Here is a 22,841-nt window from a genome sequence, read left to right as displayed (position 1 = left end):
TTTTGGGGGGGGGGGAGCGGCTCATGGCAGGGGTCTCCATTTTTCTCCTGGTAGTAGGGAAGGGGAGAAGCCCCCACTTCGTGGCTTCCACCAGCTGGACTGGCTGGATCTGAGGGGGCCAGATCCATATGGCAGAAGCTGGCCGCTGGCGGTGGAACAGAACTGGGGAGAGCTCTTGTGTTGGTTTCCCGCACTATCACCCTCTGTGGCTGGTAGCAGGGGCTGGGGACATGTTGGGCAGCCAGTTTGGGTTGGCATGCTGCTTGGCAGCATTCTGCTGCCTTCTGCAGTCTCCAGCATGCTGGGAGGCATGCAAGAGTGCTTACAGTCTGCTGGCCTTGGTCAGTGGAGGCTCCCCCCACCCCTGTCCCAAAACAAATATTTTCTTTTTGCTCCCAACCCAGTCAGTGCAGCTAGGAGAAATCCATGAAGGTTTGATCAATTCTGCCTTGGGATTTTTGAAAGTCTGTAACCAGCCATTGTGTGCAACTTTCAGTGTTATCTGGTGGGTGTCTTCCTAAAGCCTCAACTCTTGGTATCACATAACTGCACAATGATCTCAGCTTCTTTAGGGAAAAATCTAAACCTCATGATTGCAAAGAAAACCTTAAAAATATGAATCTTCAGGTTGCAAAAGTACCCCAATATTTTCTTAAATATTTTAATTTGAGTTGGCAATTTAGCTTGTGATGTTGTTTTTTAATGTATGGGATAGGTAATACTGCTTTTCCTGTCTTAACACTTTAAACAGACTGCATAAAATGCTGTTATCAAAACTGTGTGAACAAGTAGCCTGCCTCTTCAGTGTAACTCTTCATTCTTTTTACTACTTTTTGCCTAATTAAGCTGAGTGAAGGAGGCTGTTATTTTTTGAGAACAGTAATTATAGTATGAGAGCAATAAGATAAATAATTTAAAAGAGTACCATATCTAAAAAGGTTGGACTCGAAAGCCAAAGGTTGAATTTATTTGAGCAAGTTGGCTGTTGTAAAACTGAATTTATTATTCTTTAATTGAATAAGAATTCAGCATTCTATGGCCCTTTTAAAAATAGAACAGTACTTTTTAAGCTTGGGTATAAAGGCAATTATTTTATTTATTTTTATAGTTTGTCAATCCAGAGAAGGGAGTGTAAATTTTACTTGGAGGAAAAACTAGTAAGTTTTCATTATTTATGTTGTCTGCTACCTGACTTCACAATTGAAAAGTGGAAATAAAGCATAAGAGAGATGGTGTTTCTCAGAAGACACTATTTGGAGAGCTGGGTAAACTCCATTTTTTTTTTCTTGTTGGTGGTGTTTTTACTAGTGATTTTTTTTAGGTTATATTGCAACCAACTGGGAACTTGTAACATGTTAGTTATATGTGCAACCATTATAGTAGTTCATCTTGTAGCATACACTAAACACAGGAAATCATTGGCCCTTTGAGCCCATTGTACCAGACAGATTCAAAGAAAATACACATTAATCTTTCAGATTTTAGAGGAAGCAAAATGCTAAATAGCAATTACAAATTATATCGTCTTCAGAGAGGAATGAGTGACCTGACTTGAGCACCCTTTAAGTGGCACAAAAATAAATTATTTAGAATGGTGACGTATCGTTTAGGACAGTGTAAATGTTTTAAGGGAATAATGAGTAAAATTGTAATCTTTTGGTGTGTTTTCTATCATTTATGCTTTAAATTGAAATGAAACAGATAATGAGATTTTAATATTTTCTTCAATTATGTCAGTCATACAGCTCTTTAGTGTTGTAGAAGTCCAAAAATAAAATGTCTTATAACTAATTAAGTAAAAGGCATGCACATGCAAAGGACTGAGCAGTGTCTTTTTTGCATTTAATACTGGGTTACATCAGTGTCAGTCAAGAGCTTCAGAGCAAATTGTAGGCCTTATTACAGAGCCTGCTGGTACAAGCCAATGATCTTCTCTGTTCGGGTAACAAACTGTTACTTCTTAGGTATGTTCTGTTTCTGGATACGTTCTTTAACTGAGCTAGTATGTGTTCTGGGTAGGCTGAAAAAAAAAATGAAGACTAGTCTTCATCTAGTTCCTTGAAGAAAGGGGCAGGTCCTTTAGCTGTAAGGCTTCTTCTGCATTTCCTGAAGGATATCTGTGTTTTAGAGCTGCCACTTTGAGTCTTATCTTTTGGATGTGTGAGTCAGGTCAGGTACTTGTCAGGAAGCAAGGGATAAATTCCTGTTTCTTTCCATCGCCCTCTGCAGTTAACTTTTGTCCCCAGGAAGCTCCACCCAAGTTTTGACCGCTCCTTGAGCAACAGCAGAGATCAATTTGTGTTGGCAAAGTGTTAAATTTAATAGTGGAATGGGATCAGACCAGTTTTGTGCTAGATCCCAAAAATTGTGCATCTGCCACCATGGGGAGCTTAAAATCAGGGAGCTGGATGTCAGGCTTCCTGATTCCCCAGGACCTATGAAGGGAGAGGCAGGAAGTGTGAGATCAGGCACTAGCCTCTGATGCTCTACTTGCTACAGTGCTTTTTCACCTTGCTGACTTTCAAGAAGCCCAGGTCCTGAGTCTGGCTCCCTGTACACTGGCATGTACAAAATGTGCATGCAGTGGGGTGGAACATGTGCCTTTTTAAAGGTCCCAGCATGCAGGGAGCCCAGTACTGAGGAACCAGTCCTTGGTCCAGGACTCCCTTTGCAGCTGGGCTTCATGCACATCTTTTAAGGGTCTGGGAATGCAGGGTGCCTAGGATCAGAGACTGCTTCCCAGTCCCAGGCTCCCTGCATGCTAGCATGTCCTTTAAAGAATGTGTGGGGCAAGGATTTCTTAGGGTGATATCTTTTATTGGACCAACTGCATAGTTGGAATAGTGTTGGCATTTACTCATGACGCAAAGCATGGCACAGTATTAAAAAAAAAAAATGGAAAAGTGGGGACAAATTTCCAAGTGTAACAAACAATTCACAGAAGATTACTGGGAAATCACTTATTACTGGGAGATCAAGGTCTATCAATAGGTAAGAAGACATTTATTACCTTTTTTGTGTGGGAAGGTAATCAGGTGTGATTCAGGAATTGGATAGAGTAAAATGTACCTTAAAACCCATATCAGTGTTTAAGTCCTTGGTTCTAAGTGTCCAGCCAGCTTATGAGTTTTTGTTCCCAAGTTTGCCTTCTAAAGATTCCTGGTGGCTTTCTGTTGAGCACAAGGAGAGTGGGGTAGAGGGAACTGTGGATGTGTGGGGGGACTCCCCCAGCCCCACAGCAGAAGCCAGCAGTAGGCTGGCAGAGACCCCTGGCAGTGTGCAGTGCGGTCGGAGATCCGGGGGTTCCATGTGGTAAACAGCACTAGCCCAGCCCACCGGAGCATGCCTTCAGCCAGGACCAGACTGGCTCCTGCCATGACCCGAGTCTTGGGCGCTGCCATGAGTGTCCTGGTGGCTGCTGCTGTGGGGCATTGGAAGCTGTGTGCCCTGGAGGTGGGCAGGGAACCCACCCGTCCCACACAATCCCCCACCCCCAAGTCCCTGCTTACCAAGGACAGAGCCTGGATCCCAGGCAGCGCTGAGACGCTGCTGCCAGCCTTGCCCTGTTTCTGTTTGTGCAGTGTGCTGGAATAGCAGACATAGAGACTATGGTCAGGTGCTAGAGCACTCTGGAGGACCCAGCCTCCAGTTACTTCAGGGTATGCTCCAGGAGCTCATCCTGCACTGCCTTTTTTTCCCAGTGTGTATTTTTTTTGTTTGTTTGTTTTATGCAGGGACTTTCTGGTGTCAAACTTGTGGAGTCTTCTCTGAAAATACGGAGCGTAGGGAACACTTTTTTCTTCCTGGCATGTCTTTTGAGACACTGCAGCAGGTACATGCTTGCTCATGTGGATGCGGCCATTGAGTGTAGAATTTTAAATAGTGTTATCTATATAAATATAATTCGAAGCTGTTTTTTCTTAATTAAGAAAAACTTTCGTCAGCTATAATAAAATATTTAGAGACAATCCTGCTTCCATTGAAATTGGAAGATTATGGTCAGCAACTTTAATGTAGTTAGTCTTTCAGGTAATGCAGAAAATACCTTTTGCTTTACATTATGTATTGAAATATACAGAAATTTCCATATTTCATAATGGAGATGGCTTCTGAATAGTTGCATGCAGTCAACTTTCCATTCAGATTTAATGGTTTCTTTTAAAGCTTCTTTTTGTTTCTTCTCAGTGTTGAAGTAAAAATACACTCTTGAGCTGTTTGTGATCTTTTAATGTTTCAAGTTCTGTATATTTTTTTTTTTTTTTTTTTTTAGGGAGGAAAAAACATTTATACTGTGATACTGCATTACATTTCCTCAGTAGTTTTAACTTTTTCATGTTCTGAGTTGGCCTTCCTGCCTCCCTCCCTCTTAAGATGCTTCAGACCAGGCTGGCTTGGAGCTTCATGGGGTGATCCTGAGCGTAAGACTCCTCGGCTTCCTATCTCTTTTCTTTCCTGACTCCCACCTGTCTAAAGCTCTCCTGCTTCTGTTTATCTCCCTTTCTGATTTTTTTTTTCTTGCACTTTTGCAGTGTTTTTTCTTCTTATTCTCTGCTCTCTGTTCCCTCCCCCTCTACTTCTGGTTTCTCTGTCTGAGTTGCATCTGTCTACTTTACAGCTTTCCTCTTGCTGTTTCATTTTCTTTCTTTCTTTTTTGCTTGTTTGCTGTGGGGAGTTATCTTTTTCTGTATCTTGACTTTTGAGATGTGCTCTTAATCCACTCCCCTCCCCCTTTTCTTTTTCTGTTTCACTCCTCCTTTCCCCCCTCTGGGTGCTTACCCTTCCTTCCTGCTTTTTATGGCTGCATTCCCAGACACTTATCTCTGTATTTAATATACACATTTTTTTCTTCTCGTTCTCTTAGTTTTAGGTTTCGAAACTAACCCTGTTCTAGCAGGAATGGCTGCTCCTACACTCAGCAGCTGGCATGGGGATGCCTCTCAAAACCCCCCCTTAACCATGGCTTGAGGGTTGATACCTCTCCTTATGTCAGGGTTGAGGGCTGCATAGGTGCCCTAGCAGATCTCTTGGGGCAGTGTAACATATGTTAAAGAGGTCATGTTAACACAGTCCCAGTGATTTACCTGAGCGCTCCCACCCTGGTCAACAGGGTGTGCACAGAGGGCCTGGACATCATAGGCATACACTATCTTGTCATGCCCCTAGACACCCAGGCAGTGAGGGTGGTGATTTCCAACATGCTCCCATACCTGTCCGACCGGGAGCTGTCCAAGGGGACTTGACCTTTATGGGGTTCCTCTGAGTCCCTTTCGCTGACTGACGATCAGAAGGAAGGACCGAAATCTGAAGCATGTCTTGTCCCTTCGAAGACAGGTTTTCATGCTCCTCAGGGAGGGCCCCCAGTTTCTGCCTCACTCCTTGAACCTCATGTTCAGCAGGCAGAAGTTTTTGATTTATTTTTTTTCCTTGGGGGGAGACCACATGTTTCCAGTGTGGTAGCTCTTCCCATGTAACAGCTCAGTGCCCACAGGAGAAAACAGCTGGAACATCGGTAACTGCAGCAGCGCCGAAAGATGGCGCATCCACTTCTGGGATATGGGCCCCACCCTGTGAGGCCAGGATCTCTTCCTGACCTGCTTTCACCCCTGTTCCATCTGAGGGGGCTGGGGTCTCCAGTGTGAAAGCACCACCTAGCTGAGGGGTTGGTACTACTATCCAGCCCTCTCCCTTACCCATCCCACCTAGGGTGCCTGCCCCAACCACCGGCTAAGGCAGCTGGGGTGGCTGGTGACTGTGGTATCAGGGCCCTGTTGGATGATGGGGCTTAGGCCTCCTCCTAGCCGCCTTTCACTGTGGCCTTGTCTGAGGTGTTTGACCCCGGGAGAGGTCTGGCCCATCCCCTATGAAGAAAAACAAGGAGAGGAAGATGGAGGGGGCCTCTCAGGACACCCCATTCCCACCAGGACCTACCTTGGCCAGTGCCGGGGGGCCCCCTGCTAAAGAGCCTGACCCTGCTCTGGCTGTCATACTGCATTGCACATGGCTGTGGACAGGGATGATTTGGTGGTGGGAGAGGCAATGGTGGGGGTAACCAACCCTCGCTACACTCATGGCAGCCACAATTGGCACTTTTTTAATGTCAATGGCTGTCGAGATCCGGTGAAATGGGAGGCCATCCTGGAGCTCCTGTGCCAGAAGCAGCTAGCTGTTGCCTTCCTCCATAAAACACATTCTGATGGGCTCAACCAGGTGGCTTGGCATGCTGTCTGAGGCCACTTGTTCCTGAGCCGTGGCACCACCATCAGTGCCAGAGTCATGACTCTCTTATCACTGCAACTACAGCTTGCGGGGGTGTGAATCAGGGTGACCGCCCTGGGCCCTGCACTTTGGTGGTCCTGCAGAGCTGGGTGGAGCGGTTGCAGCAACTCTGTGCTGCTGGCTTCACGTCTGACTGTTCACTACCCCCTCACCCTGCTGCTGCTGATAGCAGTGGTAGCTTCTTTGGGTCTGGGGAACATGGGTTCAGAGTGGGGGCGGGATGCTGCATGGGCTGTTTTGCTCCAAGCCCCGCATCCTGCTTGGGTTGGCTCTGACAGCTTGACATGGTGATGGTATGGGAGGTCATCCCCCCACCGCCTGCTTACTGTCTGTGTACCCCTAGTACAACAGTACCTGCTACTCGTCAATGTCTATATCCCACTGATGGTCAGGAGTGGGTTGCTTTCTTTGAGACCTTGGCTGCCCTCCTGCATGATGCTAATGAAGATGATGACCTGCTCCTCATAGGTGGGGACTTTAATTGCACCATTAACACCTCGCTCGACTGCACGGGGCCTGAGTCTCGCCTGCTGTCAGCCCGCAAGATGCAGTCTGCCCTGGAGACCACAGACCTTGTTGACATCTGGCGAGCCCTGCGTTCTGACATATGCCAGTACGCCAGGGCCAGGACAAGTGCTAGTGGTCTCACCATGGCTTTCCTTGACCGCCTTTGTCACCAGGCACCCTCTGCCACTCCTGTACCTTACTGGTGCTTCAACATCAGCCTCCTTCAAGACTCCTACTTCTGGGACTGCTTTTGTCCACTTTTGGTGGGGCTGGGAGGCTGCAAGACTGAGCTGCTACTCTGGGAAGTTGTGGTGGGATGTGGGCAAGGTACAAATCTGGGCTTCTTGCCAGCAGTACACCCAGATGGCCACAAATGAACTGCACCACTGTTATATGAGAGCTGGAGGAGGATGTGGTAGAGCTTGAGGCTGCCCTGCTGGCTGCCAACAGTGATGCAGTGCTGCATGAGAGCCTCCAGTTCCACAGGGAATGCCTGCATGACTTGGCTAAGAACTGGCTGAAACCAATGCTCCAACCCACTGCTGCTTCAACCTGGAGCAGCAGTGGGCAGCGAGCAAAGTCTTAGATCAACTCAAGACCCCTCAGGGCTAGGTAATTACAGACTTGAGGGAAATACATGAGCACATCGTCACCTTCTGTCACGACCTGTTTATGGCTGAGCCATCCTTCCCAGAGGCCACACAGGAACTCCACAAGGGCGTGCCACATCTCTGTGCCCTGAAGGCCAGCGAGCCTGAGTAGGAATTGTCTCTTGAGGAGCTGGCAGCCTCCGTGGCTGGCCTCACCTCTGGCAAAGCCCAAGGCCTCAGCGGGTTACCTGCCAAGTTCTACAAGACCTTCTGGCCTCTCCTTGGCTCCTGTCTCCTGCGTGTTTTCCAGGAGAGCTTGCCAACAAGATCCTGCCGAACAGCTGCCACTGAGCAGTGCTCACGCTGCTGCCTAAGAAGGGAGACCTTGGCTGCATTAAGAACTGGTGGCTGGTCTCCCTGATGTGTGCGGACTACAAGATTCTGGCCAAAGCACTGGCGACCTTTCTCCACTCCCTTGTGGCCTCTGTCACTGGGCACGAGCAGAACTATTGTGTGCCGGGCAGGACAATCCAAGATGACCTGTTCCTGCTGAGTGACCTACTCACAGCCAGAAAACTCTTCAGCCTGGACATTGGCCTCATCTCTCTGAACCAGGAGAAGGCCTTTGACTGGGTGAACCACGCCTACCTCTTCCAAACCCTGGAATACTTTGGCTTCGGGTCCCTCTTCACTGGGGCCCTCCAGGTCTTGGACCAAGACAGCTCCAGCCTGCTCAAAGTGGACAGCATGTTCTGCACCCCATACCCTGTGCTCAGGGACATCCATCAAGGCATGTCCCCTGTTGGGCGTGCTCTATGCTCTAGCCATTGAGCTGCTGCTGCATGCGCTGTGGTACTGCCTGAGTGGTATGGCCCTGCCATCAGCCATGGGCCTGTCGTTTGGCCCTCCACTCTGGCTGTCAGTGTATACAGATGATGTTACCATTTTCCTCAACACCCAGGAAGGTATGTGGGCCCTGATGGACTGCCAGTGAGCCTATGAGTGTGCCTCCTTGGCCCGTATCAACTGAGCCAAGAGTGATACCCTGCTACTTAGTACATGGACCAGTGTGACACCCAGATTTGCCAGGGGGCCTCAGCTGGTGATAGGAGGGCCTCAAGGTCCTGGGCACATTCCTGGAGCAGCTGACCTTCATGGCACGCAACTGGGATGGCCTTGAGGAGGGGGTAGAAGCCCACTTAAAACAGTGACGCTGGTGCTTACTCGGCCTCTCTTAGCATGGGCATGTCCTCATTGCCAACAGCCTGGTGGCAGTGACCCTGTAGCACTGGTGCCCTATACTCAACCCACCACCAGACCTACTCAAGGGGCTCCAGCACCTCCTGGTAGGTTTTTTTTTTTTCCTGGGATGGGAGCCACTGGCCATCCCACGAGCCGTCCTTTACCTACCTGTCACTGAGCGGGGGGCAGAGCCTGGTCGATTTGGTGAGCAAGGAAGCTGCCTTCCTCCTGCAAGCCATTCAGTGACTCCTCTATGGTGAGGAGCACCTACCCTGGCAACAACTGGCATGCTAATTCCTGCAGAGGGTGGGGGCCCTCAGCTTCAACCGGGAGCTCCTCCTGCTGGACCTCACATTTTTGAACTGGGTATGGCTTCTGGCCTTCTACCAAGGTGTGGTATGAGCCTGGCAGGCCACCTTCCACTTCCAGCCCTGGGCCTGTCACCTGCGTTTCCCACAGCTGCTGAGGGAGCCCCTGGTATGCAACTCAGCCCTGTGGTGCCCTGTGCTGAGCTTGGCCTCTGCCAGCCTCGTAGCTGCCCCCATCCAGGCACGTATCCCCCACCTCAGTGATTTTCCCTGACCCTGCTTGGTTGGTCTGGCTGTCACCTGAGACCCTGACCGTCCACCTAGGCATGCGCTCCATCCGCAACATGGGCTGTCTCCCACATGACATCCAGGCTGCCCCCTCACTGGAAGCAACAGCCACCTTGGATGACCATCTCTGGGCATGTCAAATCCCCTGAATCACAGATGCCCTAAGCAAGGCTTTTCCCACGCTGCCAGTCACCTGGCCGTGGCCAGCAAGCTGGCCAGTGGGCCTGGCATCTTGCTGATGCTCCCCATGCCTCCCAACAGTGACATGAGTTGCCCCTTTACTTCTCAGTTGTGTAGAAGACATTATGCATGGTGGTTCATGCCCGGCTGCTGACAAGCTGCCCTGGTTACACAGTGGTGATGGCGCCTGGAGCCACCAGATTCCGTACCAGCCCACCCGGCTTGGCGCACATTGTATAAGCCACCAAGAAGACTGGCAACTTGCAGTGGTGTTTGTTGCATGGCATCATAAGCACTGGCAAGTTTGTGTCTCACTTTGATCCAGTCACCTCGACAGCCTGCCCCTCTTACCCTGGGGCCATTGAGGAGCCCTCTTTCATGCCTTCCTCAACCATCCCCACCTGTAGCCGCTCTTTGCCCTTAAGCTGCTGCTGTGGGTACTGGGCAGGAGCCTCTTGGAGAACATCTACTTGTGCTCCTACCCATACTGGGTGGCTGAGTGGGGTGCTGTCTGCCTGGCCAAGTTTCTGCTGCATCTGGCCAAGATGGCCATCCTCAAGAGCTGCCACAACCAGCTTGCCAGGGCTGGTTCAGATGATGCCCTGTCGCTTTTCAAGCTCCTGGTGCAGGCACAAGACCTGGTGTGCGCGCGCCTCTTGGTGGAGTTTGAGCATGCTGTACTCTGGCAGGTGGTGCCTGCATTTGAGCTGTGCTGGGCCGTTGAGGGGGCATTGTGCCATGTGGAGGACGGCCATCTTCAGTATGCACTCTGATGTCATTACCTGTCCAGGCAACTAGGCAGGCTCGGTGGTGGACTGTGACTCCAAGCTCACATTGTGGCCTGGGCCCTCACCAGGCTGCTTCTTGCTTTTTTCTTTGTGTGAGTAGTTGGAGGTTTTGTTTTGTGTACTAATGGGTAGAACAAGGTAGGAATTGTTTGTTTATAGAGGGCTTTGGTCTGTATAACCATGTGGCCGGGTGTCCCAACCAGATAACATCTTGTTAGGTACAATGAGTAATACTGTGAAGGTGTCTGTCATAGCATGATGTTATGAATGTACTGGCATGGTGTGTATGGTTTGATGGTGATTTGGTGGTCTTTGCTTTGTATATTTGACTTGGACCCCAGAGGGGCCAGCTTTTTGTACACTGGGCCCCTGAATAAAGTAGCTAAAAAGTCAAAGTTCTGCCATCCTTCCTCACAAAACTCCTTTTCTTTCTTTCAGAAAAAATGTGGGCATACCTGGCGATTTATTGGGGTTTTGGATTTTTGTTGTTGAAAACTGACCAAACCATTTTCTCGAATAAATATTCTGAGCTCTTTTAGACGTCTTTACTTATTTTGCTGATCATAATTTTTGTTGTTCTTTATTAGAAAATTTAATCTACTGTTTATTTTCAGGCACAAGACATACTGTAATTTTGCAAATTTATGTGATGCCTTTATTTCAAGAGACCTCCTAACACATTCCATATGAACTCATGTAAGACTCTCTGGCAGTTACTTTTACTGTAGAATTGTCTGTGGTCAAGGTATGAGGAAATATATTTTCTGGCAATGTCATGCAGTTATAAAGCAAGTTTTTCAGTTATGTATTTAGAGTTAAAACGATATGTATATGGAAGTTCTTTCAAGAATGACTGTAGAACAGAGTTCCTGTTATTACCCAGGCATTATATTTTTCTCTTACTCTGCATATGGCCTAGTACTGGCACTTATGTTCACATTAAATTTAGTACCACTACTATTAGAATAGACCCACTAGAAATCATCCAAGTAAAGTGTTGTAAAATTAGGCCCACAGTGAACTGTGGCCTCTTGGTTTGTAGGTATATATCTGATAAGAAAGTATCATAATTCTTATAATTAAAAAGTAGGTTTACTCAGTTCATCTATTAAAAAAATATGTATATTTTGTACATGCATTTTATTTGGATCTAATGATCTGAAGTACAGTAGCATTTATGTAACAGGTCCTGAAATACTTTCTATTGAAAATCCTGTGAAAGAAGATTCAGTTCTGACTACTGACAACTGGAACCCTGTAGAACCCTACTGAAATCCTATTAAAATTCAGCTTAACTTTTAATGGGGGAACCCTTGGGTTACTGATTTATTGTTAGTGTTATGAGATTCTCTAGCTTTTCCTTAGACAGTTCTTAAACAAAGCCAAAGTATTTTACTTGATAGAAATACTGTGGAGCTTCTTTCCGTTCAGAATCATCATTATGGCTTCTAAAATGAACTTTGTTAAGATTCAAGGATATATAAACAGTGACACACATCATAGAGGCCTTCCATTATAAGATACATGCCATCTGTGAGCCATGGTATCTTTATAGGAATCTTCAGTGAAACCCAATATCTTCATGCTAAATAATGGAGTAGTTGTTGTTGTTCATCATTCAGAGATGTAATAGTAGATGAAAGCTTATGTGAGGATTATTAGACTGTGACACAATTGAAATGCCTTTCAAACCAGATGTTTGGTTTTTAGTTTTAATACCTGTCCATTTATGTAGCCAGTGTAATGTATTTAACAATAGCCCATCGTCTGAGAGTGCAGAGCTGTCAAAGGAAGTGAAATTTGCTTATGCACTAGGTTGAAGCTATGAAAGGCTCTATCTTGGTTTCAAAACTGTAGATACTTCAAATCTTAGTATAATCAGAGAGAGGAGTTGCATCCAAATTTACCTGCTAGTCATGGCTTTCAAGATAAGGATTTTGTCATTGCAGATGGTAAGCATCTGAACTAGGAACTCTTAATGAAGGAGGAAAGGAAAGAAGAGAGATTTTATCACATTTCAGTTATTTTGGATATAATCTGAGAGAAATGTGAGCATTTAACTATATTGTTAACTATATTGGGTGATCTCCTGAAAAATGTACTCTGGGGAGCAGTAAAAATCTACACCATTCTTTGTCATCTTTGTCCTTGTATGATTAGTTGATTTTTGTTTTGCTTTTTCTCCTTCCCAAAGATAACTGCACAGAAGCAAGTGTTAAAAAGACTTCTGTCTGCTAGTAAGATAGAACCTACCTGACAACAGAAATGCCTTGATTCGAGAAGTATTACTTCAGCAGAGTATAGTCCTTATTGAAGGAGTCTCTCTTTAAACACAGGTGGAAAAGTGCTGCTCCATGAAGGATTGTGTAACCATTTTCAGTTGAATAGGTATGGAGATTTGCCTACAGTGCAAATCTGTGTATGAAATTGAAGATGGTATAAATTGGTGTAAGCCCACTGGATAACTAAACCTACATGACCTGTTCAGGGCCAGGCATCGGCAACATTTGTGGGCAAACTGCCAAAAACACCCGTAACCTTGACTTATAAAATGCCAGGGCAGATGGTGGGAGAGCAGATGAGGGCCCAATCCTTGTTGTGGCAGCGCAGCCCTGGCCCCTTCCCTGTCATCCGCCCTGAGGTGCACATACCAAGGAAAATTCTTTCGTATGCCATGTTTTGGCACTCATGCTGGGGTTTACTTATCCCAGGTTTAGGCAAAAATGATATTTCTGGGCATTCTTTGCTTTGATTGGATAATGCCTCCTCATCCCCTTACCATCTTTCCATCCCATCAAGTAGGCCAATATGCAATACTCATGAAGGAGCACAAGCATGTAACAATGTGACCCCATAAAACGGTGGGAGAAGTGATTATTTCTCTCTGTTCAGCACTGGTGAGGCCACATCTTGTACTGTCTGGTTTTGGGCTCCCTGCTACAGAAAGGATGTAGACAAATTGGAGAGAGTCCAGCAGAGGCCAATGAAAATGGGAGGGGGTTGTGGCAGATGACTTGTGAGCAGAGGGTGGACTTATTTAGTCTTGAAAAGAGAAGACTGAGAGGGGATTTAATAGCAGCCTTCAACTATATGAAGGGTAGCAAGTTGCAGTAAGGGAAGTTTAGGTTAGATATTGGGAAAACTTTTTCACTAGGAGGATAGTGAAACACAGGAATAGGTGCCATCTCCCTGCCAGCTAGTCCTGCATTGAGCAGTGGGTTGGACTAGATGACCTCCCGAGGTCCTTTCCAACCCTAATTTTCTATGATTTCTATGAATTTTATATAATAAAGCCCCTGGTTTTGTTACTTTTATAGTGAAGTAGCACTTTTCATCTGCAAGGAAGGCCACTGTTGTCAATGGAATACTTGGGAAGCCCAAAGGTAATAAACTTCTACCTCAATTTATAGAAACAGTTTCTCCCAGATGTTTCAAACCTTTTTATTGTCATTTTTGTACCCCTTCTTGACATGTATAATTAAAGGGTTCATTGCTTATTTAGTGAGTGGGAAAGAAAAAATGTTTTACAGTGTTTACATTTTTATTGTGTACAGCCAGATGTCACATTATCACACTGCATTATTTTTCTTTGAGATTAATGATGCTTTGTCTGTCTCACAGATGTATGCTAAGCACCTGCCAGTTTAATGTCTGTCTAGGTCAGTGCTTGAGTGAATCTTTTCATTAAATGTGCACTGTAAGAATATTTGCTGTAGATGTTTTTTGTGGAAGAAAAGTGACATGCTATGAAAACATTTTTCATAGTACATGCATATAATCAGGAAACATCTAGCTTTTCCAGGAAACGTCTAGCATCCCAAACGCATATCCTGTAACTGCAATTGGCACTGTTTGTTATTACAGGAGAAATACATTGCAAACTCTCCATTGAGGCCTTAAAAAGATAACAAGGTAGAAAACGTTGCATGCTATGCATAGGTAGTGGGGTAACTGGAAGACAGCGACAGGTCCCTTTTACCGTTAACCCTGTGTTTGCTAAATTTACTTCTTACACAATCCCATACAGCGCATGGTGAAAAAGCATTGCTTCAGAATTATCTGTGTGTACAAGCAGCCAGATGCTAATAGTAATATAGCAACTTGATTAGTAATTCTGTGGGGGTTTTTTGTACATATACTTTTTTCCTTATCATTTTGGGCAATTATAGCTTCATGCCAGCATGCAGTTTTCCACTAATGTTTAATAAAAGGGAATGACGAAGTAACAAGTCCCTTTTGTATATGCAAGTGCAAACATGTTTTACCTGCATCTCTACATTTAGCTGAACATGGGGAAGATTTTATATCACAGTAGAGTGAAAGCAAAAGCATTCTGTGGGGAACACAGGAGTAAGATTGACTACATGAGTATTAGTTTAGCTTAATGATGCTTTATTTCAGAAATAGCTTATTTTTTGGTGGAAAGTTGAGTACTGCAATTTTGACCCAATCAACCGAACAGATCTTTCAAGTTTTTTCTCCTCTGATGGGAAAAATCTACCATGATGTGTAAGGGACTCCTTTGTTAGAGAAGGAAGCTAGTGCAGTATGGGGGACTTAAGCCAGGTAGGTTGCCTGTACCACAAGTGGGAATGTGGTTAGTAAGCAACAACTATAACTCTGTTTTCAGATATGAACAGCTTTTTTTTCAGGTATTCAGTTCAGTTTTCTTGTGAAAAGCAGACAGTTCTTGAAAAAATATAATGTAGTTAACACCTAAACTTTGTTTAGAGAGAGAGAGAATCTTCATGACCAGATCTGACTGTTTCTTGACTCATTCCAAGTTCAGTATTCTGCTTTCGCTACCTGTCTCCTCTCCATTTTGGGCTGGCTGGAAAGGCACAAAGTGCTAATTGCCAATAGTACAGAGCTCTCGGGTAAGTGGTGCTAATGCTTAGACTGATACTTTTAGACACATTCTGTCCATTGTTCTGAACTCCCATATTATTCCAAATCTCCATGGACTGCTGCCACTCCTTCGCCAGATGCTCTCCTAGTAATATGCATCTCTCCCAACTGAAAGAAAGAGTAGCAACCCAGCCATCCTGAGCAGATTCCTCATGCTGCCCTTTGCTGACATATCCTTTTGCAGCAGTTACAACACATTTAGAAACATGAAATGGTTTAGAGAGGATTCTAAGGTAAATGCTGATACACCCAAAACCATGTCCTCCAGATATTTTGGCAAACGTAACTTAAAAGTTTGAAAATGTAGCCAATTTTTTATTTTTCTACTTACAAACCTGAATCTAGTTAACCCACACATTATCAATCATGTAAGAAGGAAAGATCATAGGAAAAGGAGATCTTGTTTTTCAAGGTGGTTTGTGGTGCTCTGCAAAATGAGAATACCTCTGTTCCCACCTTTTCATCCATGTGGGAATGACCCTTAAACAGTACTTCTCCCAAATTGTGGAGGAATAGTATTCTTTCTTCTATGAGGTGATAGGGTTACAGATCACATGACTGTCTAGTATATTGACAATCACTAAGGAAAATCCTGCTTTCCATCGCTCTATACAGGCTGGGGAACTCCCTTCTCATCAGTGCAGAGGCAGAAAAAGATCTTGGAGTCATTATTGATGCCAAGATGAACATGGGCCGGCAGTGTGGGGATGCAGTCAGAAAGGCCAATGACACCTTGACATGCATCCACAGATGCATCTCAAGCAGGTCCAAGGAGGTGATACTCCCCCTTTGTGGTACTGGTCAAGCCGCAGCTGGAGTACTGCATCCAGTTCTGGGCGCCGCACTTCAGGAGGGATGTGGACAACATGGAGATGGTCCAGAGGAGGGCCACTTGCATGGTCAGGGGGCAGCAAGACAGGCCCTACGAGGACAGGCTACGGGACCTGTTCAGTCTCTACAAGAGGAGGCTGAGGGGGGATCTAGTGGCCATTTATGAACTAGTCAGGAGGACCAGCAGGCATTGGGGGAGTCCCTGTTCCCCCCAGCACTGCCAGGAGTGACAAGAAATAATGGTCACAAGCTGGCAGAGGGTAAATTCAGATTAGACATCAGGAGGTGCTACTTCACTGTCAGGGCGGCTAGGATCTGGAACCAACTTCCAAGCAAAGTGATGCTGGCTCCTACCCTGGGGGTCTTTAAGACAAGGCTAGACAATCACCTTGCTGGGGTCATTTGACCCCAGTACTTTTTCCTGCCATGGCAGGGGGTCGGACTTGATGATCTGCTCAGGTCCCTTCCAACCCTACCACCTATGAAACTATAATGATCCTGCAGTGGTCAATAGATTTTTTTGTTTGTTTGTTTGTCTTCAGTTTGCTTTGGTCTAAATGTTATGTCTTTTCTTTTAACTGGCGAGATTAATTTTGTCCCCATTGACTGTAGCTAGAGATAAGTGTGCATATTTGACCTACACAGTTAATTGTTTAGGCCTCCTCTACATATGCAGGGAAAAGGGTGATGAGATCTAATGCATGATCCACACAATCACACTACCAGGCATGCCACATGCTAGATTGCATTGTGCCTTATTTCCAGTGCAGGTGGAGCCTGATCTTGCCGCCCCCTGCCCCCCCTCCCTTTGTACTAGCAAGAAGCAAGTTTCCATGGCTGGGAGCTGCCTCAGGTGAGGGGCTCCCAGCAGCAGGGGCACCCTATGCACCCATGAGCTTGGGAGATTGCAGCAGCCACGATCCCCTAGCCTGAAGGATTTTATGCACCCCTTGGGTAGCCTTGCCCTCAGGCTACTGGTACCTAGCTAGGACCCATAGTTGTCAGTTCCTGGGGCTGAGATTCCCTTCAGTTGCTGGACTCCCAGGTCCAGCTGGGCATGGGACACCCCTGCAGCTGGGAGACCCTGCTACACATGCAAATTTAAAGCTCAATAGCAACTAGCTATAAAGTTAGTACACAGTTTTTAGGCCTGGCTACGGCTAGTAGGAGCTTTGGCATGATAGCTATTTTTCATGCGTAGCTTGTCTTAAGGCAATTCCACAATTAACCAGTTAATTCCACAATACCTTTAACATAGAGGGGGCCTTAGTAACATGCTTTGAGATCTGCTGAAAAACAATGCAAGAATGAAGTATTGTTATGGCTGAGAAATTTGGCACACATTGTTGCTCCAATGTGCTGTTCTTTCTTTTGTGTGGGTGTATTAATAAATTCTAAAATACTATAGATTCTTTATCTGGGAATTGAATAGAAGTTGGACATAGAAAGTAGTATAATTTTCTTGTTGTTTTAGCTATTTCTACTCTAAAGATATAAAGCGTGTTCCATAAGCCTCAGATCAGTGGATCTGAGACGGGAAATTCAGGTAAAAGCCAGGTATTTGTTATTCGTATCTAGTTCACACTGAAAAGTCAGTTAGATTTAGTCAAAATTAGTCATTAAATTTTAAATTAAAATGTGTCCTTTCAGTTAATGTCATATTTATCTTGGATTTTGAAGAAGAACATGAAGTGGGAGCTCAAATGTTATGGCAAAAATTAAGTCTCATAAAAACAGTATTCTACAGTCTGTATTTTAGGGATTAGCTTTTTTTTCTCTTTATCACAACAGCTTGCATTTTGTCTTTTTTTTTTTTAACATCACGATATATTCAAGTTTTTCAAGTATCTTGATTGTATTGCTGAACTGTTTGATATGCATAAATACTAAAACCAAAGCATTCAAGATTCAAATGTTAATAGCTTCCAAACATACATTTTAAAATAGAAGTTTTAAGTCAGTTTGGTAATGTAATCGCACATATTTTTATATTATAGTCTTCTGCAAATGGAAGTAATTGATTTTTACTAAAAGAAATGTTAATACCTAATAATCTTCGTGATTCCTAGTGGTCTACAGGAACTGGAATTTGTTGTGTGGGAAATTGAGAGAGTTATCTGACTAGGAACAACTTGTAAAATTTTGAAATTTCCTGAAGAATAAACTTCTGAAAAGAATTATTACAAGTCAATTGAAATGTTATTTATTTTTATTTTTAATGTATATAACTTAAATACTTTAATATTAATATATAACATTTTAAAATTAAACATCCATTTGAAAATCAAAATGTTTTAAAGTTGAAATTAAGATATTACCGTAGAAAGTGTATGTTTTCCATTGGATCATTCTATTCTATTCTATTTCATTTCCATGCCAGTTGTGTCTGTCTAGAAACCAGTCGGCTACAGGCTTCAGTGACAGGGTGGTCACATACTTTGCAGACAGAGTTCAGGGTTGGGAAGCTCAATCATATCTGTTTTATAAATCAGTTTCAGATGTTGCTACCCACTTTCCACTGATGTTGAAGGGCTGCTGGAGAACCTGACCTATGTTTGTCCTGGCTTTTAAAAGTCAGCAGGGTAAGATTGGGGTTATTGCTGGTGGGGGGTTATCTGCAGTAGTCCACCCCTACTCAGAATGCCATCACTTGATGCTGGCTAGCTAATGCCCCATTTCGAACCTTCCCTTTTTGGGAAGGTCACTGAATGGGCAGTCACCTGACAGCTCAAGGCACATCTGGACACTAACCTGGACTCTATCAGCCTGGCTGTTGTTCTGGGTATAGTATGGGGACAGAACTTTTGGCCTTGGTTGACCATCTTTGCCTGTAGATTGTCAGGAGAAATTTTATCGTGTTTGTCTCATTACATGTTTTCAGTAGCCTTTGATCACGAAGTGCTGATAATATATTTACATGATCTGGTGGGTATTTCTGGGAATGCTTTTACCTAGCAGGAAATTCCTTGAGGGTGGTGAGGGGTAAGTGCTCATCCTTTCAGGACCTCTCCTGTACAGTCCACCGGAGCTCCATCTTGTTACTGTTCCTGTTGAACATGTATCTGAGACCACTGGTCAAGAGTGAGAGGAGATTTGGAGTCCTCACTGATATTAGTTTGTTGATCACACCTGTGTGTGTGTGTCTCTCTCTCTTTTTTTTTTTTTTTTTTTTTGTTTAGTTTTTGTGGCTGAACCTGTCCCTGCAGTCTTGGTCCTTACCCAGCTCCTGGTTATATTGGTACACCCACATTCAATCCACAAATCTGCAGCTGAATTGAGACAAAACCGAAGGTATGGTGGTTGCAAGACCCCATAACTTGGAGAGACAAAGATAACTCATTCATGGGGTCCAGCCCCTACCTTGTCCCTCAGGTTTGCATCCTTAGGGTGCTCCTGCATCTTCTGCTGTACTTTTTCAGGTTGTGGTAGTGGCTAGGAGTACCTTTCACCAACTTCATATAGTGAGAAGACTGCAACCCTTTCTTTCAGACTGTAATCTGGCCACCATTGTCAATATTTTCATATTGTTGAGGCTAGACTAGTGCTGTGAGTACTATGTGGGCTGATGTTTACAACGGCCTGGACGCTACAGTTGGTGGAGAATGTGGCAACCTGTCTTTTGTTGGGGTTGGGTCACAATCAGCACATTGCTGGAGTGCTCCAGAGTATGCACTGGCTTCCGGTAGCTTTCTAGGCAGAATTCAAGGGACTAGTTTTAACTTATAAGGTTCTACATGGTATGGGCTTTGCTTGCTTAAGAGACTGCTGCCTTCCAGCAGTCTCTTAAGCAAGCATTCCAGCATGCCAACTAAAGTTAGCCAAGACCAACCTCCTTTTGTGCACAAAATTTGTTTGGCAAAAGCATGTGGGAGGTCATTTGAGCTAGTCAACTGTCAGTGCTCCCTCCCCTTGGTATTGTCAGAGCCCAGACATCTTCCATTGTATACCTTTATTTGGGTAGGTCTTCAATAGGCAGGGTTGTTTTGAGGCATTGTGTAGATAATTTGTTCTGTTGCATATTGTTTTATTTTAGTATTTTTATCTGCTTTATTGTAATCTGCCCTTTTTGGGGTCGTCCACCTAAAAATTGAATAAGTAAATAAAAATATTGTTCAGGTAATGTTTGATAAGTAACTAGACCAATAACAGCAACTTGTTTATAGTAAGATGACCTTGAGGGGCGGGGGGGAAGTAAAACAGCATAATCAATTTACATTCCATTTTGTGGCTGGTGGTTGGCCTACCATAAAATTTAATTAATTCTTGGTCAGAGCTACCTCACTGGAATTGCTTTAGCATGGGACCCCAGCAGTCAAGAAGTTATGGGAATTTTTGGTAACTAGGAAAAAATAGTTTCCTTTATTCTCCCATCCTGGAAGAAAGGGAGGGAAGGACAATGGGCCTCCTGTTATCTGTATATTCTGTTATCTTCTTGGGGGAAAAAAGCAGTCATTCTCTTACTACTGTTGTTGATTTGGAAATCATGTAATTTGTTTTCTGTACTGAATAAATGGGTGGATGCATCTTGCCAAAACAAAGCATTCTTAAAAGATTTTTATGCAATTTAAAAAAAAAATTGCTTCCACAAAATCAGGCAAGTGCAAAAATTGTACATGCTCATGAATTTACAGCTTCACTAACTTGTTTTACAAGCCAGTAATTTGCACTAATAATATGCTATTCCATTCTGGAGAATAACATGGGCTATACAAATCACAGACGGATAAGCTGATCAAGTCCTGTAGCAAATAACCCTATGGATCATTGTGATATATCACTGTGGTTAGGATTAACCCTAATCTTCTGGCATGTGTTTAACTCCCCCTCCCTTCCCCCCCGCCTTTAAACATATATTTACATTTACCATAATTGCAAATAAACCCATGTTTAGTAGAAGTTATGGTGTGGTATTTTAGGAGTGCACACAATGGACAAAATGCACAGCATGTCGTACTTATTTTGTGAACTATAATCTATAACGTAGCCTAACAGTTAAATAGTATGTCTTTCTTTTCATTTGTTTCCTAAAATAAAACAAAGGTAATGTGGAACCATATATTTCTTTAAAACAATTGCAAACTTCTTGAAGTATGATAGGTTGGCAGATAAATATAGTGTACAATTAAGACTCTTGACTGTGGTTATTGTTCAGATTTTAATGGAATGTTGCAAAAGGCTGTTAGATCATTTTTTCTTGCAGCAGAAATAAATGACAGAGTACTGAAAAGTGAGAAACCACCTGCTGAGAAGATAACTGGCCGACCTACTGGATTAAATGTAAGATGTCCACTGTATAACCTGTATTCAACTGAAAGATATTGGACAAGATGAGCTTTTTCATTACTACATTAAGGCTTTGAGCAGTATCAGTGAGATGCTGAAAAAAACAGTGTAAAGTACACAAAAATAGCATGCACTGGGACAAATGCAGAGACAGGTGATCAGGCAGCCTAGGGTTGCCCTCTCCCCTATCACTGCATGCTGTGGGGGACCCCCTCCCCCCTCCCTGCCTCGCTGAAGTGCACTGTGCCTCTGCCAGCCATCGTGTGGCTGGCTGGGGTGCAGTGTGCCATGGGACAAGGGAGGCAGGCTTCCCTGAGCTGGTTCCTCTTCTGTCACCATGTGCCTCAGCGCAGAGGCTCTGCTGCAGAGCCCCTGCACTGAGGCACCCTGGAGGGGGTGAGGAGGCTGGCTGGGGCACAGTGTGGCTCAGCCTGCAGGGTCTGCAGCATGCAGAGATGGATCAGGGAACCCTGGGAGGGCTGCTTCCCCATCTCAAGGCACACTGCACCCCAGCTAGCTGCTTCATACAGGTGGCTCTGCAGTGTGGGACTCAGCACATGGAGATGGGAGTAGGCAGCCTAGGACTGCCTGGTCCCCCATCCCCATGTACTGCAGAGCTCCTGAGCTGAGATGCTCCCTGCTCTCCCACCTCTACATGCCACTCCCCAGCTTGGTGGGGTGCAAGCTGCCTGCCAGATAGCCCTCTCCCCACCTCACAGCATATGGAGACTGACCAGGAGCCTGGGCATGGGCAGTTTGCTGACTGTGGGACAATGTGCAGGGGCATGCACTGTGGCACAAAGTAGTGGCACAGATATGTGCTGCTACTGCTACTGTGTGCCATTGCAAACGCACAACCCTTTTCCTCTGGATACATCATTGGCACCAAATCATGGCTTTGCAGGGCTGCTATGCTCTATAAGCCAAAAATTCTCAATAGCACCCTCCCTAGAGCACCTCATTATGACCTCCTGCTTCCCTTTCAGCCTTGTGGGTAAAGCAGTCAAAATGATTCAAACCAAATGTATATCCCAATCAGGGTCTTTACACTATGGCAACTTCTACTCCCCCTACTCCCCAGCTGTCTCAATCCAGCTCTTATAGGGTACCTTTGCCTCTGGATCCACTTCTAGCCACCTCATTCACAGCAGCCCCTCTTCTTACAGAGCTTAGGACTGGACTGACTTCCCTCTCCCAGGATGCAAGTTTATATTCTCCTGAGCTCCACCCCTTCTGGTCTCATGGTTTTCCAGCTCTTGTTCCTGTCTTCTCTGGGTTGCCTGCTTTCTTGCAGCTGGCACTAGTGGGCACATAATAAATTAGTGTATGACGTTTGGTTATCTGCTTGTAGGAAGTGGCATTAGCCCATATAATTTTTTTATTTTACACGTAAAAAATATACAGATTTAAGGATATTTAAAACTAAAATAGTTGGTGCTTATGGTTGTCAGTAACACTAATAACATAAAGAAATGCAGATATTGGCTGTATGTCTTAACTACATTAGCTGAATGAGCTATTATGCTTATTTTGACTTTTAGATGTATCTAATATGTGGATAATAAATGTTTAAACTAGTTTTATGGTTGATTTCAGATTATCCCTTTTACCAGTTGTTTAAGTTCAAAAAAATAAAACAA

General features: G+C 44.7%; 1 protein-coding gene across 2 annotated transcripts in view; it reads left to right on the top strand.

The window, feature by feature from the left end:
- The window catches only part of CTNND2 (catenin delta 2), a 1,187,740-nt gene that overhangs the window by 41,207 nt on the left and 1,123,692 nt on the right, over positions 1-22,841 (top strand). The gene's annotated exons all lie outside the window — the stretch shown is intronic.

The sequence above is a fragment of the Crocodylus siamensis genome, chromosome 5 (assembly GCF_052110815.1).
Source record: "Crocodylus siamensis isolate JL-2025a chromosome 5, ASM5211081v1, whole genome shotgun sequence".
Taxonomy (NCBI): domain Eukaryota; kingdom Metazoa; phylum Chordata; order Crocodylia; family Crocodylidae; genus Crocodylus; species Crocodylus siamensis.
Note: the sequence above shows the minus strand (reverse complement) of the source record. Positions and strands in the feature narration are given on the sequence as shown.